At 40.4% G+C, this 17,824-nt stretch overlaps 1 non-coding gene across 1 annotated transcript; it reads left to right on the top strand.

The window, feature by feature from the left end:
- Positions 1-4,028: 4,028 nt before the first annotated feature.
- Positions 4,029-4,101, top strand: TRNAR-CCU. The gene has a single exon. It is a non-coding gene; the product is annotated as a tRNA-Arg (tRNA).
- Positions 4,102-17,824: the final 13,723 nt, after the last annotated feature.

Raw genomic sequence — 17,824 nt, 5'->3', positions numbered from 1 at the left:
TACAATAGGTTGTACACTCACCTTTGGTGCTGGAAGACCAGAAGGCTATGGGCTCTATTACCACTCCAGGTGATTAGACTGCTGACACTGCAGTGCAGCATTAGGGGGAGTTCTGTAATCCTGAGCATGCCATCCTTCAGATGAGATATTAAACTGAGGTCCCATCTGCTTGAGTTGTTGGTAGCAGAGGTGGATGCAAAAATCCCATTGCATCTATTGAAAAGAGTTGGGGAAATTCCCAAATGCCCTGAGCAAATACCACCTCAGGTCTTTTGTGAATAGAAGCTACTAGACTAGTAGGATCCACCTGGTCAACAAAAAAATAAAAAATTAAATAAGTGAGGACAATGTCATGAATATTGGGGTCCACAGAAGAATGGTTAACTATTTGTAAAGGAGAGTTAGCATTTATAATGTCAAGAAAAAGCTGGGCATACCTTCCACTGGCAATGTAAGTTAGCCAGTTTTATTTATTTATTTAACATTTGTTTTTTTATTTAACATTTGTTTACCAGGAAAGTCTGACTTGGAACGAAGCCAATTTTCAGTGGAGGCCCGGGGAGAAATGCTCCAGATGCATGTCTTTGTAAGTTTATTGATGGATAACTGAAGTCCCCCAGTAGAAAGCTGTTAGGTTTATGGCAATTTCAGCTAATGTGTTAAGACAGATATACTGCACAGAACAGAACATAGAGGGTATTCTATAGCTATTTATGAAGTGGTAATGAGTTTTGTTTATATTGATTTGGATATCTAGGAGTTCAAATGTGGTGTCCAGAAGAATCTGTCATGAGGTGATGATATCCACGACTAATACTGATACTCCCCCACAACTACCAGTGGGTCTGAAGATGTGATAGGCATTATACTCTGGAATAGAGGGAGTGCTTTCATTGCACTGAAAATAGAAGTTATGTACTTACCATAATGTCCCATGTGAGTTGTTTATCTCACCTTTATTCTCACTGATGGGTTCGGAGCCGATCCTCGGCTCCGACACGGCCGATAGCAAGCTCAAGGTTTGCCAGTAGTTCGAGACCAAGCCCCTTATCCCACAATGCACTGCTGGAATTACCTCAGATCTTGTTTGCAGTGAATAATAGTATATACATATATACATATATATATACATATATACAACATATACATACCCTCTTATATATACATACAAAGAACACTTCCCAAAGGGGAAGAAGAAATATTGAATAACCAGGATGGTACTAGCCTCTAAGTCAACAGTCAGCCAGGAGGGGGAAGAAGGGAGGGACGTGAGAATAAAGGTGAGATAAACAACTCACATGGAACATTATGGTAAGTACATAACTTCTATATGTGAAGTTGTTAAATCTCGCCGTTTATTCTCACTGATGGGTAGCGTCCCTAGCACCCTCAACCTTGGGTGGCTCATGGCAGTATGTTCGTCGACACTGTAGAACCAAAGAAAGACCTGTCGCTTGAAGTCCTATCTACTTTGTAATGTGTGATAAAGGTATGAGGCTTAGACCAAGTGGCTGCAGCGCAAATATTGTCAAGGGGCAATTTAGCTTGAAAGGCAGAAGAGGTAGAGACAGCTCTGGTCGAATGAGCTTTTGGTTTGTACGTTAAAGGCATGCTCATATTCTCATAAACAAAGGATATACAATCGGATAACCATTTAGATAAAGTTGTTTTAGCCACTGGATTGCCTTTTCTTGCTTCTGAGAAGGATACAAAAAGTTAGTCTGATTTCCTAATATCCTTAGTTCTGTCAAGATAAAATCTGAGCTGTCTGTGAACATCAAATTTGTGCAGCATATATTCCAATTTGCTTGAGTGGTTGGGGAAAAAGACTGGCAATTCAATGACCTGATTGATATTTGAATCAGAACAGACTTTAGGTAAAAATGAGGGGTTTGTTCTGAGATACTCTATCAGGATGGAAGATCATGTAGGGTGATCTGATAGATAATGCTTGAAGTTCTGACACTCTGCGGGCAGACGTAATGGCCACAAGAAATATTGTTTTCCAAGATAAAAATTTTAAATCACAAGGAGATGCTTGTTCAAAAGGGGGAAGAATAATTTGAGACAGCATAAGGTTTAAATCCCCGGGAGAAAAGGGAATTTTGATCGGAGGTCTCATATGAAGAATGCCTTTAAGGAAGGTTTTAGATAATTTATGGTTCATAATATTTGAGCCACCAAGACAAAGGTGAAAATTTGAGATAGCAGCTAACTAAACTCGAACTGTAGCAGCTGCTGCCCCTTCCTTGAAAATCTTTGTTAGAAATTTTAAGATCGAAGATAACGGAGCTCGGAAAGGGTCAATGTTCTGCTCGTTGGCCCAAATTGAGAACCTTTTCCATTTACTGCCATATAATTTCCTGGTAAATGGCTTGTGAGAAGACAAAAGAATCTGTCTTGTATCTTCTGAAATTGAATGAAGCCTGGCAATTAGTGGAAGAGTATTAGCCAAGTAGTCAGTTTGGGTCCAGGATCCATGGATCTTCCAACAGATGATGGTGGAGAAATGGAAACCAAATCTGTCGAGGCCAGTAGGGGGCTATGAGTATAACAGTCCTTCCCAGTGATTTTGCTTTCTGTAAAAATCTGGGTATTAATGGGAAGGGTGGAAATGCATAAAGGAGACCCGGGGGCCAATCGTGTAAAAGTGCATCTCTCGGGGGATGACCGGCAGAGGTGAAGAAGGAACTTCAGAGACCGGCTCCAATACTGAGAGCTGGCTCCGAATCAAAGGTACACTCAGTTCCAATGACTGTGGAACCAATGACCCTCCTTCTGAAATCTTAGCCTTTTTTCAGACCTTATCTGTAGACTTGGATTTTGAGGATTTGGATGATGTACTAGCACCCTCATGGCTACTCAAGACTTCTGAAAAAGATTGCTGTAGCAATCCCCTGTCTATAGGTTTCCTCCTTCTCTCCAAGAGAACTCTTGAAGAAAAGGAGTGGCAAATGCTACAGGTGTCTTGGAAGTGTTTAGCCCCCAGACAGTAGACACATTGAATGTGTCCGTCAGTAACAGACATTTTCTGCCCACAATCTGGGCATTTTTTGAAACCCGATTTGGTATGAGATTTCTCCCTATCATCCGACATAGTTAAGTGAAAAAAGCAGTAAATTAGATACACCACAACTAAGCCCAAACTGGGCACTAACTATAACAGTATATATATATTTTGTACAAAAAATATAGATACAAATATAGGGCTAAGAGGCCCACAGAAAAACCTGACTATAATAAAGATTAATAGTAGAGAAAAGGGGCTTAAGGCCCACACAAACTAAGAAGCCAACAAGGCCCTAACTTTTAAACTATTTCTACTGTCTAGAGAGTAAATATAATGGTACTAACACACACTATATATATTAAACAAAAAAGAAAACTTTTTTATAGACTTGCTGTTAATTTGTTTCTAAAATGGTCCGAGCTAACTGGAACACCCAGATCTCTCTTGCCGCAGCAAACTAGATCTGAGGTCATTCCTGCAGTGCATTGTGGGATAAGGGGCTTGGTCTCGAGCTACTGGCAAACCTTGAGCTTGCTATCGGCCGTGTCAGAGTCGAGGATTGACTCTGAACCCATCAGTGAGAATAAACGGCGAGATTTAACAACTTCACATCTGTGGTTCTGTAACTGCACATATATGAATGTGTTCAAGCTGCAGCACAGCATCAAGTTCAGGCATTTTTGTTAAGACTCCTGGCAAATAAGTAGGGCCACATCATTATGTTACAAGCTAGAATTATCTAGCATGTAAGGCTTTTTAAAAGCTGAATGTTTTCAGAAAATGTCCAAGTTATTTAGTTGTGTTAGCAAGTCCATAAAAAAGTGACATATGTCATGCCTATAGCTAATGGGGTATGTTTTTTCCTGGCCTGAATGCCTTAATAAAGACTTTAAAAAGTAAAAAGTCATTGGGCATTCAAAAGCTATGCAGCTGGATTAATTATAATCCTTAAAAGTCATTGGGCATTCAAAAACTATGCAGCTGGATCAATTATAATCCTTAAAGTATCATAAGTGAGGCCTCAGTGGCCTAATGGATAAGGCATTGGCCTCCTAAGCCAGGGATTGTGGGTTCAAGTCTCATCTGGGGTGATATAATCTTGATACAAGTGAAGCTTTTTGATTGGGAGGGTGGCCTAATGGTTAAGGTGTTTGCCTTACAAACACAAGGTGCAGGGTTTGAATCTGACAAGGGATAATTGGCTAGGCTTAAAATGGCTTGCAAGGGCAGTTAGCCTAGTGTGAACCTATGAATATTTCTCATGTGTTTCCTTCAAAAGAGTTCTAAGGTATTACACACTGAAAGTTCTGGATTGTCAGGATGTTTTCTGATGTATTGCCTGTGCATTTTGTGTTTTACTTGAAATATGGTACAGGATCTGCCCCTTTTTGGGGGTATGTTTTTCAACAAAAGTATAAGAGTTATATAACTATTGAACAGTCAGTTTACACACACACACACACACACACACACACACACACACACACAGTCCAGTCACAAATACAGTTACCTTTAGAAATGCTGTGCTGCGGCTGATGTATAACTCTATGACCTATACACTTTCACTACAGCCATCATTCTAGCAAAATAAGATTGTTGTGTTAAAAATAAATCACAGTGTTGTTGCATTTGCATTGCTCGGTTTTAATGAAATCATAAACCCTAACAGAACTCTGGCATCCACGTATCGTTACTCTTAGACATGTGAAAACATATGACACAATTTCACACCAACACCTGCTCCATCAACTATTCTCCCTAGGACTCTTCCATTCATCCCTTAGCTGGTTCCACAGCTATCTCATTGACAAACTCCAGGCTGTAAAATGGAAACAAGGTCTCTCCCCCTGTATGTCTCTCTCAATTAGTGTACTTCAGGGATCTATTCTAAGCCCTTTACTATACAAGATAGTCATCAGTAATCATCACAAAGCTACCAAGGAAGCCTCCATAGTACAATATGCAGAGGATAATATGCTCATATGCTCTGCACCAAGTCTACACAAGATGATCCAGGACTCCTTCACCTCAGCTGATGTCTTAATTGATAACTTAAAATATGATCAACACAGCACTCAAGACATCAAGAAAACTCACCAAAAGTTGGGCTTCCTCTACAGAAACAAACCTTTTCTCACTGACTACTCTAGGAATTCTTTAGCCACATCTTACCTTCTCCCATCACTTCTATCTGCAGTGCCCGGCTTGACTAGTTTTCAGTCCACCTTAAAAAATAAACTAGATGTTTGCTGCTATAAAATAGCTAAGTTTGCATCCAGCTTACCAAACAGTTCATAACACTGTCTAGTACTGAAACACCTACAATGGCTCAAACTACTTTATTACCTTGACAAACTCCCAAATGTTTAGTGCCCACAAAATAATATACAGACCTGACACCTGCCCATCACTGCAAAATATCCTCAGATACTACTTCCCTCCTAGAAATTTCCACACACAGTAAATATCTCCTGACCAGGACCAGGTCTCTTAACAGTGCAGATGATTCACTTTACTCAACCTGTGTTGCTAAGCACTGGATCTCCATCCCACCCACCTTAAAACAGAACTCCATTAGCAAACATTTCATACACAATCTAGAACAACATTTAACTTCCTCTTGGCTATGCTCATGCTCCCATATGACTAAACTCACCTTTCTTTCTGTTTCTCTTCCACTGGCAATTTCTTTATCAGTCACTCTGACACTGTTATCTTTCTGATCCCTGTCACTTTCTCTGGGATTTGCCATCTCACTTGTCCTCAGGTTATTCTGATATTTTCCCTAATTTCTACTCCAGTTATTTTCCTTCTGCTTCTTGCTGTCTTTTCCTTCTCACTTCCTTCAGTTATTGATATAGTTTATCTATATCAGCATTGTCAGATTCAGCCTTGGATGCTCTCCATTAAACACACTCTAGATATATGATGAATTATGTCTTTTGTTGTAAGCCAGTGTCTATGTTCATCTATCATGCCACTGAAATCATTAGACATTTATGAATGAATGTGCTAATTAGTGAAAATTAATAAATTAATTTGTATTATCCTGCATTTCTTTTCAAAGAGCTCCCAGGCGCCGATGACTAACCACATATATGATTTTCCTCATTTCACTTGCATTTACACCTGTTATACCCCCTCTGTGACAAACTGAAATGCTGCCAGCCCAGCTAGCTGGAATTTTGTATATAATTATATGTCACCTGAAAATACTAATATGATTTGTATAGAATTGTGAGGCTGCCAGCCCAGCTATCTGGAATTTTGTAAATAATCATATGTCATTTGTGAATATTAATATGATCCATAGGCTTGTCTTACAAATGTAAGAGAGCTACATTTTATGTGGATATTAAACTACTGGTGCAGAAGTGTGTGTTGCAATAAAATAGCTAAGTTTGCATACAACTTACAAAACCATTCATGTATGTTATGTACTGACCTTCAACAATGTAACTATAGTGTACCCTGCTGAAAAAGAGTAGAAATGTGTATAAACTATATACCTGTGCAGATGTGTTTTAATGGTAGAAGTTGGAACATACAGAGTTAACTTGCAAAACCTCAAGAAAATAAGTGGAAATTGTTTTATGATTCTGTTATCTCTGTTTCATCTCAGAGCAAACACAGTGTCTAGATTTGGAGGTTTTCCTATTGTCTTGAAACAGAAATAATTACTAGGTTTCAAATGCAGAAGTGTTTAACTGTTTTACGACTTCCAGTTCTAGGCAAACTTCTGAGAGAGAAGTATTTTTGACACAGAGGTGCTGGTTTCTGTAAGACTGGAAACTGAAAGCAGGTGACAAAGACTGATGTCATCCAGCTGACCCAGCAGTAATGTTTTGATATTAATTTGGGAACTCTCTCAGAGACTATGCATTTTGTATTTGTCTTTGGACCTGGGAACATCCTCTCATCAGCACTAGATTACAATGATTTATTTTAGCTATAGCTAGGAATATAGTGAAGATTAGCTTAGATGTTTTCTGCATTTATTTGAAACTGTCCTGCAATGTCGTTTTGAAATATTTCCTGTGATTCTAAACTCTGTAGCCACTGTGCTGAGTTATTGAATATTGTCTTGTTCTTTTATTATTTATTATTAAATATATTTAAACCTTTTAATTGTGGCTGGTTTGTTTAGACATATTTAAGCTCTTACAGTACTTGCATATGTATTTGGTGACACTGTACAGGCCACTCCTAAATAGCCTTGAAAGTATTGGTCACACTTACCATTTGGATAATAGCAACATTACATAGTAAGATTGGTCACCCATTTGGGAAGGGCCTTAAAGTAGCTGATAAGGGGTTCTGGTGGCAGTGCTAACTACGTTATGGTCTGGGCAGAAGGGGGCATAGCTAGCAAACTTGTGCCAGCCTTTTCCAGGTGTGTGTTTCTGTATAAATCAAACCTCAAAGTGTATGTGTCTCAGCTACTTTGGCAGGGACATGAAGCACTGGCTGTAGAGAGAGAGTGCTGGGAGGACATGGCTTGGAACCCTGGCTAAGGACTCAACTTTATAGATGTGCCAGTGAGGAGTCTTATTGGGGATCTGGAGAAAGAGAGAGAAACCAGCCCCAGACTGTGATCTCTGTATGCTCTTAAGGGGAAATTGTACTTTATTGTGTGTGTACTTATCATCTTCCCAATGTGCATGTCCCTCACTGGTGCTAGTGGTGAGGATTGAGGCTCCTTGATTACTGGGCCAGTGCAGGGGCGTCACATATTAATTGTTTGGCAGTGGTGGGATATCCATATCACAGAATAATTGGTTGACAGTGGTAAGTTAGCCACATCACATATTAACTGGCTTGTAGTGGTGTGGATATTGAATTCCTGTAGCCCATGTACAGTGGTCACTGAAGGTGTTTGTACTCTCAATCAGCCACACAGTGAACATTCAGAGTTCATATCACAATTGTTTTATTTTTTTTGTTAGTTTAGTTAGTCAGGGAGAGCAGGCAAGCATGTCAGCAGAGGAGTATGGCAAGCCTACAAGGAGCCTGTTGGCTGAGATGTGCCAGGCTAAAGGACTGGTGCGTGCCATCCTGACTAATGCAGACTTGTTTGCAGCTTTAGTCACAGCTGCATCACAGAATAGCAACCAGGAAAACAATCAGACTGACTGTGGAGATGTACAACTCTCACAAAATGGGCAGCTCAACCTTTCCACAGAGGACTTAAAAATCTATCTGGAGTTAAGAGGCTGCAGTTGGAGGCCAAGCATTTGGAAATAGAAGCAGCAGAGAGACTGAAACACCTGGAAGCTGAGGAGAAGGAGAGGCAGAGGCAACATGAAAAGGAGATGCTGACTCTTCTCCAGAATCATGGAGGTAATGGGGAAGGGAGTAACTGAACCCCAGAAGCAACCAAGGTCAGTAAATTTCTTACACAATTTACAGAGGGGGATAATTTTGATAGTTTCATTCATATGTTTGAGAGGCTATCTAAACAGTATAATGTTGACCAAGGGCTCTGGGTACAGTTCCTGACATCCTTACTCCATGGTAATAATGTAACTGTTCTTTCCAAACTGTCTGATACTGATTGTTTAAATTATAATGTGCTAAATAACTGTTTGCTATACTTTTTTAAGTTAACACCTGAAGCTTATAGAAAAAAGTTTCATGAGCATAGATGCAAGGCATGTGAACTTTTGTGTGAATATGTCGCAGAACTAAGCACTTATTTTCATACGTGGGTGAGCAGATGTCAGGTCACCACTTTTGAAGGGCTGGCAGACCTTTTGGTGAGGGAACAAGCCCTTTGCACTTTGCCTGAGGACATGAGAATCTGGTTAGCTGATAGACAATGCACTACTGTAAATGAGTTGGGAAAGAGGGGAGACCTATACCTAGCAAGCAGGGCATCACTGCATAGGAAAGAGGCACGCAGTGCTGCTCATGTGTCTAAGGAAACCCATAGTGGGCAGCCCAGACTACCCCAACAGAGCCAACCAGTAGCAGGGGAAGCCACTAGTCCAGGTACACACCCAGGACCAAGGGTTAAATGTTTTAAATGCAACCAGTGGGGCCATGTAGCATATAGATGTCCACAGAGGGAAGGTGGGGAACAAAAGGTGAGAGATCCAGTAAGTGGGAATGACAAAATGCCAACAATAGATTGTCTCAAGACAACAAGGGTACCAAACTACCACCCTGCAGATGTCCTGATAGAGAAGGATTTTGATAATGCAGTACCATGTGTACATGCAGTTACACACAGTCAGGCTTGGAGACAAGGATGTGGGTCTGGTAGCCTGGAGGAGACCCAGACAGACTGCACACTTGCAGTCAGGACTGGTGAGGTGGTTACTTCAGGGAGGGAGCTACCCTGCAGCAGTAAGACTGAAGTTGAGCCACAGCTGCTTGTGGGTACTGATGTTCCCTTGGACAGAGTGACTACAAGGGTAGAGGTGAGTAGTAGTAGTACGCAGGCTGACAGTGAGGCACCACTGTCAGAGGATACCAGACTTCCTGTGGAAGGGGAGCTGGGAAGGGTTACTAAGGGAGAGCTGAGACAGGCTCAGCTCTCAGACCCTACATAATAAGGCCTGAGAGAAGTAGCTAGTGAGGCACCTGATTCTCAAGGGAAGGGGGAATATGTATACTGGGACAAAGGGCTACTGTATAGAGAGTGGGCCCCTGAGAGAGGGCTAGAGGGTGAGAGAATACAGCAGCTGGTGGTGCCCAGAGTTTACCATCTGGCACTTCTAGCCATAGCCCATGATATTCCCTTTGCAGGTCATATGGGCAGAAAATGTACAAAGCAATGAATTATGCAGAACTTTTATTGGCCTGGGATTTCCAGAGATGTTTCAGGATACTGCAGGACCTGTGAGCAGTGCCAAAAGGTAGTCAAGGCAGGTGACAAGCTGAAAGCTCCTTTGATGCTTTTGCCTGTGATTGAGAAGCCATTTCAGAGGATAGCTATGGATATTCTGGAGCCTCTGAGTACCCACAGGAAAAACTATATATCCTAGTGGTAGTAGATTATGCTACCAGATACCCTGAGGCAGTGGCTCTGTCCTCTATTGAGGCAGAAAAGGTGGCAAATGCTTTGTTAGAAATTTTCAGCAGGGTAGGGTTCCCAAAATAAATACTGACTGACAGATGTGCCAACTTCATGTCAGACCTGCTGGCTTGCCTGTGGAAGTACTGTTGGGTGAAGCACCTAAAGATCACCCCCTACTATCCCCAGAATAATGGTCTTGTTGAGAGGTTAAATTCTACACTCAAGACCATGCTATGGGCATTTGTAGACCATTTTAAGAGGGACTGGGACAAATATTTGCCCCATCTGTTGTTTGCTTACAGAGAGGTTCCCCAGGAATCCACAGTTTTTTCACCCTTTGAGTTGTTGTATGGGCATACGGTGAGGGGACCGCTAGATTTGATTCAGCCCTTGCCTTGCTAATAGTAAGTAACTAGATTAGAGTGATTTCTTTTAGATATAGATAGTAATATAGTGAAGATTAGTTTAGATCTTTTCTGTATTTATTTGAGACTGTCCTGCAATGTTGTTCTGATTCTGAACTCTGTAGTCACTGTGCTAAGTTACTGAATATTGTCTCATTCTTTTATTATTCATTATTAAATATATTTAAACCTTTTAATTGTCCCTGGTTTGTTTAGAGATATTTAAGCTCTTAGTGTACTTGCATATGTATTTGGAGACACTGTATAGGGCACTCCTAAATAGCCTTGAAAGTATCGGTCACACTTACCATTTGGATAATAGTAACATTGCATAGTAAACCCTTTGGGAACGGCCTTAAAGTAGCTGATAAGGGGTTCTGATGGGAGTGCTAAGTACCTTATGGTCTGGGCAGAAGGGGGCATAGCTAGTAAACCTGTGCCAGCCTTTCCCCTTTCCCTGGTGTGTGTTTGTGTATAAATCAAATCTCAAAGTGTGTGTGTGTGTGTGTGTGTGTGTGTGTGTGTGTGTGTGTGTCAGCTACTTTGGCAGGGACACGAAGCACTGGTTGGACAGAGAGGGTGGTGAAGGTTTTGGCTTGACCACTCGGCTGAGATCTTAACTCTATAGTTGTACTACAGGGGAGTCTTATTGGGGATCTGGAGAGAGAGGGAGTGCTCTTAAGGGAAATTGTACTTTACTGTGTTTGTACTTGTCACCCTCCCAATGTGCATGTCCCTCACTGGTGCTAGTGGTGAAGATTGATGCGCCTTGATTACTGGGCCAGTGCAGGGATGTCACACCCTCCATTATCCCAAACATGAAGCAACCATTTTAATAAAGTTTCTCCAAGTTATTTTGTAAGAAGTGCTGCAATTTCTAACAGCTCAGTTAGAATAAGTCTTCTTAAGATGTTTACCTTAGAGACACAAGGTACAACATTTGATTCTTACCATTGGTCACCATCTGGTCATTGTCTAATAGTCTGCAGTCTGATTTGCCTAGTATTTACCTATGAACCTTACATCAGCCCATTTTCTGATTTGATCTCTGTGATTATTGTCAACTAAAAGACAGACTTGAATCTCCTCAAGTCTTAAGTTCATTTTCCCAACCAGTTTATACTTCCCTCTTCAGTTTTTTTAAGTAGCTAACTTTTCTTCTCTCAATTGTCCCTCATTTTGCAGAACATCCCTGATCTTGCCTCATAGTTTTGTCCTATCCCTCTTAAAATCTTTGATTTTTTTTTTTATAAAAAAGTGGGTATTACAGCCACCCAATAATGCCAGCCATTACAGCTTCATACTTCCTATTGTCCAGAACAAACGTGCTACTACAATACCTGTTGTTCTACTACCTTTCTAAGTGAATTAGAGATGTTGTTTGTCGTTTCGGCTTTTCCCAGTAAGGGGTCACCACAGAGGAACTCCAGTCTGCTAATGATTGGCAGTAGATTTTTATGGTGCCGAGTTGCCAGCCTGACGCCCAACCTTCAATGAAGGCACGCCCATTTACGCATGTCTTTCGGAGGCCGTGGGGAGGATATGCAGACTCCACACAGAAGGCACTCCCCCGCACACTAGCTGAGAATCGAATGGGAGAACCTCTTGCTGTGAGGCAACAATGCAACCGCTGTACCACTGTGGATTTTTTCTAAGTGAACTAGAGTAATATTTGAAAACTGCCCCTAAGTTTTGGCCTTTGCCTCCCCCCCCCCAAATTATTTTTGGCTTTGTCCAAAATTCTTGAGTAAAGATATTGATAGGTATGGCTTACCTAACAGTGGACTCCTCCATCCATTAACCAGACAACTCTGCTCTTTTCTCAGCTTTCCGTAAAGCAAATCCTATCAATTCGGGGTACATAATGTTCATCTATTTCTCACCCAACTTATTTATTCACTTGCTGAAATCCCCCTTCTTTTGGTCTAAGAATAGAAAGGAACAGACATCCAATACTGTCAGTATTTATTTGCCCTTTGTTTTTTTCATCTAGTCTTAGCTCATTTAGTGCTTGCAAACCTTTTTGGGATCCACATCTTTGCCATACTGAGAGTGTTCAAGGGATACAACCTACTTATTTAATTCTTTTGCCATAGATGGCCAGTTTGCATAACAAGTCTACTCAGGAATTCTTGTCTCCCTATCATTTTCTTCCTGTTTGCTAACAATACAAAATTGTATCATTGTTTTCTCAGACCTGATCCTGACTATGATACTATTGTTTCAACTGGTAAATTTCCTGAGATTTGACATAAGACATTTGAATTTTAACAGCTGTTGTATGTTTTTTTTCTGAAGAAGTCCAGCTATTGAGATCAGACGAAAAACATTGTCATTTTAACATTTAGTTTTATTAAATTTTGTATTCTCAAGGAGTGACCAGCTCAGCATGTTTTTTCCTGTACAAATTTCCTGAGATGGGGCACATTGTGAAAATTCAGTCTTATTTATAAATTGCTGGTTGCAACAAAACTGAGATGATGTGAAACAGCAATCTCAGCTGCTTATAACAAGGATCACCAAATCCTTCCCTGATAAGGGAAACTCCATGATTAATGCCTTATGGCATGGCTTTCAGAACTCAGACCATGCTAGAAGTCTTAAAGCCTATCCTTGGTCTTTTTAAACACTTTGCTGTAAAAGCATAATGATATCACAGAAGTTAAGTGAAATTTGAACAAAACTCGTACAAGATGGTTTGAACTAGCTGAAGAATTATAAAACATGTTTTACATAAATAGTGGGCAGAGCCCTGTTCAATGAAATGCTGTTTTTAAACTGATTTGTGTTTACTTGGAAAGACATTACTTATTGCATACAGCAGCAATATCATCATATCAATTTATTCACAATTCAGTGTATACTCTGAGGATCACCAAATCCTTCTCTGATAAAGGAAACTCCAAAATTAATGCTTAGTGGCATAACTTTCAGATATCAGACTGGAAGCAGCAATGAAATTAGCAATAAAAGGAGAGTAGTATTGTTGTAATGAATTCATCCTTAAGGCTTGGTGAGTACCTTCACGTGGTGGACCATGTTTTCACAAAATATCACAAAAACGATACTGATATATAGACTGTATTTTATATATCATGGAGGAAGATAGAGTAAAAAAATAAAAAAGATAGCTGGGTGCACAAATCCCAGGGTAAAAAGTGCCAAATCCCAATGCAAGCATTGGTGGCAGGACTGGGAAAAAAAGGCAGCGTAGAATCATCAGGACATGAAAACATTCCTACCACAGGGTTAGGCCAGGTACAGGGGAGGATGCCCCCCCCCTTTGGTGGAAGGAGGAAGAAGTCAACAAAAAACACAAAAACTGACAGGTCAAAAAGAGGCACAGAGATGACTAAGTGGACTGTTTACTTATTATCCTTTGTTGAGCAGGTTACTCCAACTAGTCTAGTAGCCTCTTTTCAGGGGGGCATCTGAGATGGCATTTATACTACTAGCAAAATTTGGTTGGGGGCATCAGGAAACGTCCTCTACTCTTTGAAGCTGCTAGATGCCTGCTACAGCAGCAGGAAGAAGCCTAAGGGAAGCAGCAGCGTGAAGGGGGAGAGAAAAGCTATGGAGAATCTGGAGGTGGAAGGTGAGAATTTGGAGAAAAATTTGTTCAGCATGGAGTTTCAGAATGGAAACAAAGATTCTTATGTGGTGGATGTTACAAAAGAGCAGTGTTTAGCTGTCTCTGTGGAGAAGTAAACATGTCCATTGAAGTGGTACAGATAACAGAACTAGCATCAGGACAGCTTGCAAATGATGTTCTCTTAAAAATAACTGAACAGGATGATCCAGGTGACAGTTCTGCTATTGCTTGGGATGAGATGGCACTCATGGCAGATAACTGTTTGGGAAGTGCTGAGGAAGGTAATGTGATAAAGGAACCAGGTGATGAGGCAGCAGAAAATGCAACAGTTAAAACATATACAGCAGTGACAGAAAGGAAAAGAGGAAAACAGCAACAAACTGAAACGTTGCCTGGTTTGTGGCAGCAGATACTGCAATAACTAAAACATGCAGCAGTGACAGCAAGGAAAAAAGACAGCAGCAACAAACTGTAAGTAAAACTGTTTTTAAAAAGAAGAGAAGAGCAACCGTGAGAATAAGAACAAAACATTACACTGTAATAGACATATATTATGTATGGGACAATTTGGCAAATGTTCTGGGTTTTATTTATTTATTTATTTAAATTTGTTGACCAGGAGTGTCCGACTGGACGTGGGTCCATTTTCAGCGGAGGCCCGGGGAGAAAAGCTCCACAGTAAAATAAACAGACAGTAGTTACACTGGATTACATAGCGATTAACAATTTAACATAGAAATTACTTACAACATATTTACAGATGAAGAACATAGTACATCAGTAGACAACTAGAATCTTTATCTGTGAAGTACAAAACAGGCATTAACAAACATAACAATGAGAAGTTCCTGCTGTATAATAAGTACTAGGCTTATGAGCATCTGAGCTTGCTATAATCAAGGTAGTTAGTGGAGTGGAAAGAAAGGTAGTAGTTGGATGGGGTGGATGATATTAGAGTGGGAGTTGCAAGGGCATAGCCAGCATGTTTTTAGGTGCACTTTTAATAAAGTTTTGAAGTTGGTGCATGATGGTATGGAGGTAATTGTGGGTGGGAGTGAGTTCCATAATTTGGCTATGGCGCAAGAGAATAGTACTTCACCAGCAGAGTTATTGGCTTTAATGATCTGCAAGTGATTTTTGTTGCTGGATCTTAGTGGTCTGGTGGTGCGATAGGATTGGAGTAGATTCTGGAGGGATGGGACATTTAGTGGATGGTTTACTAGTTTGTGGGCGAGTGAGAGTTGATACCACTGAAGGAGGTGAGGGAGTTCAAGCCAGCCCAGTTCAGCAAGAGAGAGACAGTGGTGACTACGGTAGGATGCCCCTGTGGCGAATTTGGCGATTTTGTTGTAGCAGGTCTCTAGCTTGTTTAGATCACATTGCCTTAGGTTGGTATATACTGGAGAGGCATAAAGTAGGGTGGAGATAAGGTGGGAATTTGCTATTGAAATCTTTGCTGCTTTGGTGAGAAATTGTTTATTTCTGTATAACGCTCCTAGTTTTTTGTGGACTTTTTTTATGGTCATGGATATGTGAATGCCAAATTTTAGTTTATTGTCTATTTCCACTCCTAGCAATTTGGTGTGTTCAGTTGGGTATATAGTGGTGTTGTCTTTTGCTGTGATGTTAAAGTGAGAGTTGTTTTGAGTATGTTTGGTGGGTTGGAAGATGAGTAGTTTAGTTTTGTTTGGGTTGAGTATTAATTGGGCATTGGATAACCATGTTTCAACAGAGGAAAAGGCTTCCTGTGTGAATTTTTGCAGTTTGGGTAGGGACTGGGCTGAGCAGATGATGGTTGAGTCATCTGCGTATTGGATGAGTGTGCCATGTTTGGTGGCAGAGACTAGATTATTGGTGTAAACAGAGAAAAGTAGGGGTCCAAGGATGGACCCTTGGGGAACCCCTATGGAGACAGGTAGTTGGGGAAATATGTCATTCTGCCATACAACGGATTGTTGGCGGTCAGACAGGTAACTCTGAAACCAGTTGGAGACTGATTGTGAGAAGGATAGGTTATTGAGGACAGAGATAAGTTGTTTGTGTGGGACCATGTCAAATGCTTTAGATAGGTCTAGGAAAGTAGCAGAGGAGAGATAGACATTGTTTTTATGCTGAAGGATAGTGTTAGTAAAGGAGAGTAAGGCAGTGGTGGTGCTATGGTTTGGTCGGAAACCATGCTGAGTACTGGAAAGGAGGTTGTTAGTAAGGAGGTAGTCTGAGACCTGAGAGTGTATGCATCTCTCTAGTATTTTGGAGAGTGGAGAGAGAATAGCTATGGGGCGGTAATTGGATAGTTCTGCAGAGGGTCCGCCTTTGTGGAGGGGAATTATATGTGAGACTTTCCACAATGTGGGAACGTAACTTTCTGACAGAGATTGGTTAATCAAGATGGATACTGGGTAGGCCAGAGCATCAGCTGCGATTTGTAGGCATTCACTTGGGAGGTTGTCTGCTGCTAATTTGGTGGGTTTAAGTTTAGTTAAGAGTTTTTTTTATGTTGGCGGTAGGTACAGGAGAAAAAGAGAAGGCAGTGGGGAGATTACTAGTTGAAGGTGTGTTTTAAAGCTCAAGAATTTTAAAGCTCAAGAATTCAGTATTTTATACATATTAGGACAGAGACTATTTTTGATTTAATATTTGAAACTGATGGACTGATGAAATTTATGGAAATATGTAACAAAAAAGGACCTTTATCAGTGGAACAATTATTTGTTTTCTTGTAGTAACTTAGATGTTACAAAATGTTACTTTGCAGTTTAGAATTGATGAATTGGAAGAAAATGAGGTTAAACAAGGCATTTAGGGTCTGTGCAAAACTGTTGATAATACTGTGAAAGTTAGAGACAAGCAGTGGCGGCTGGTGACCTCAAATCAAAGGGGGGCTTCAGGAGACAGTGGAATGGGTGGGGCCAATGGGAGGGGTATGGCCAACTAGAAACTGGTGGAGCTATGCTCAAAACCACAAAAACTGGTACTTTAATTAAATACGCTGCCTTGGGTGCCAAACCATCATTATGAGAGTCCAATCAAGACAAAATGAAGCGGAAAAGAAAAAAATTATTTCAATGCATTGGCTACATGACAACTTACTTAATATCTAGATGGAAACAAAAAGGTTGTGAGGCATGAAAAAATAAATTACTTTTTAAATACATTACTGGAATACCAGTTAAAATAAGGTATAAAAAACAAGCAGCACTCCACTCAAACCACTTCTCCTTGCACTGCAGTTCTAATTATAATTTATATTCGGCTTTATAAAAGTACCAAGTAACATGCTGAAAGCAGCAATCTCTGTGATACCTCCACTTGTAAAAATGTTTCTTATCCAAAAAAGACCTGCTGCCTGACAACACCTATCTACTTGTTTCATGGGGAAAACATGATCAAAGTAAAAAATGAGAAGCAAACAAGAAACAAGCTCAAGATAAATTGCTTGAAGCATTACTGCAAAAGTTATGGACCACACATGATAGATTGACATTCTGTTTAGTTTATGGGTAAAGCCTGCAATGATGACTGCATGTCTCCAACAAATGTAATGATCTTCTGAAAATACTATAATTCTATATTTTATTACAAATACTGTCATATGCATTTCAATACCTAAGGCTTATATGCTCTCTAGTTCTGTAAATATTCTATGCATGGCAACAAGAAAAAGGATTTCAATGTTGGTAATTCTTTAACAGTATGCTTATTAAAGCTTACTTGCATCTTACAATCTCAGACAAGCTTACCTGATGGTCATTAAAGCACTGCTACTTAAACACAGAGCAACAGGCACTGCAACAACA

This window comes from Protopterus annectens, chromosome 1.part1 (genome assembly GCF_019279795.1).
Source record: "Protopterus annectens isolate FY-2018-M chromosome 1.part1, PAN1.0, whole genome shotgun sequence".
Taxonomy (NCBI): Eukaryota; Metazoa; Chordata; order Ceratodontiformes; family Protopteridae; genus Protopterus; species Protopterus annectens.
The sequence above is the reverse complement of the archived record's forward strand: the minus strand, read 5'-3'. Positions and strand labels throughout refer to the sequence as shown.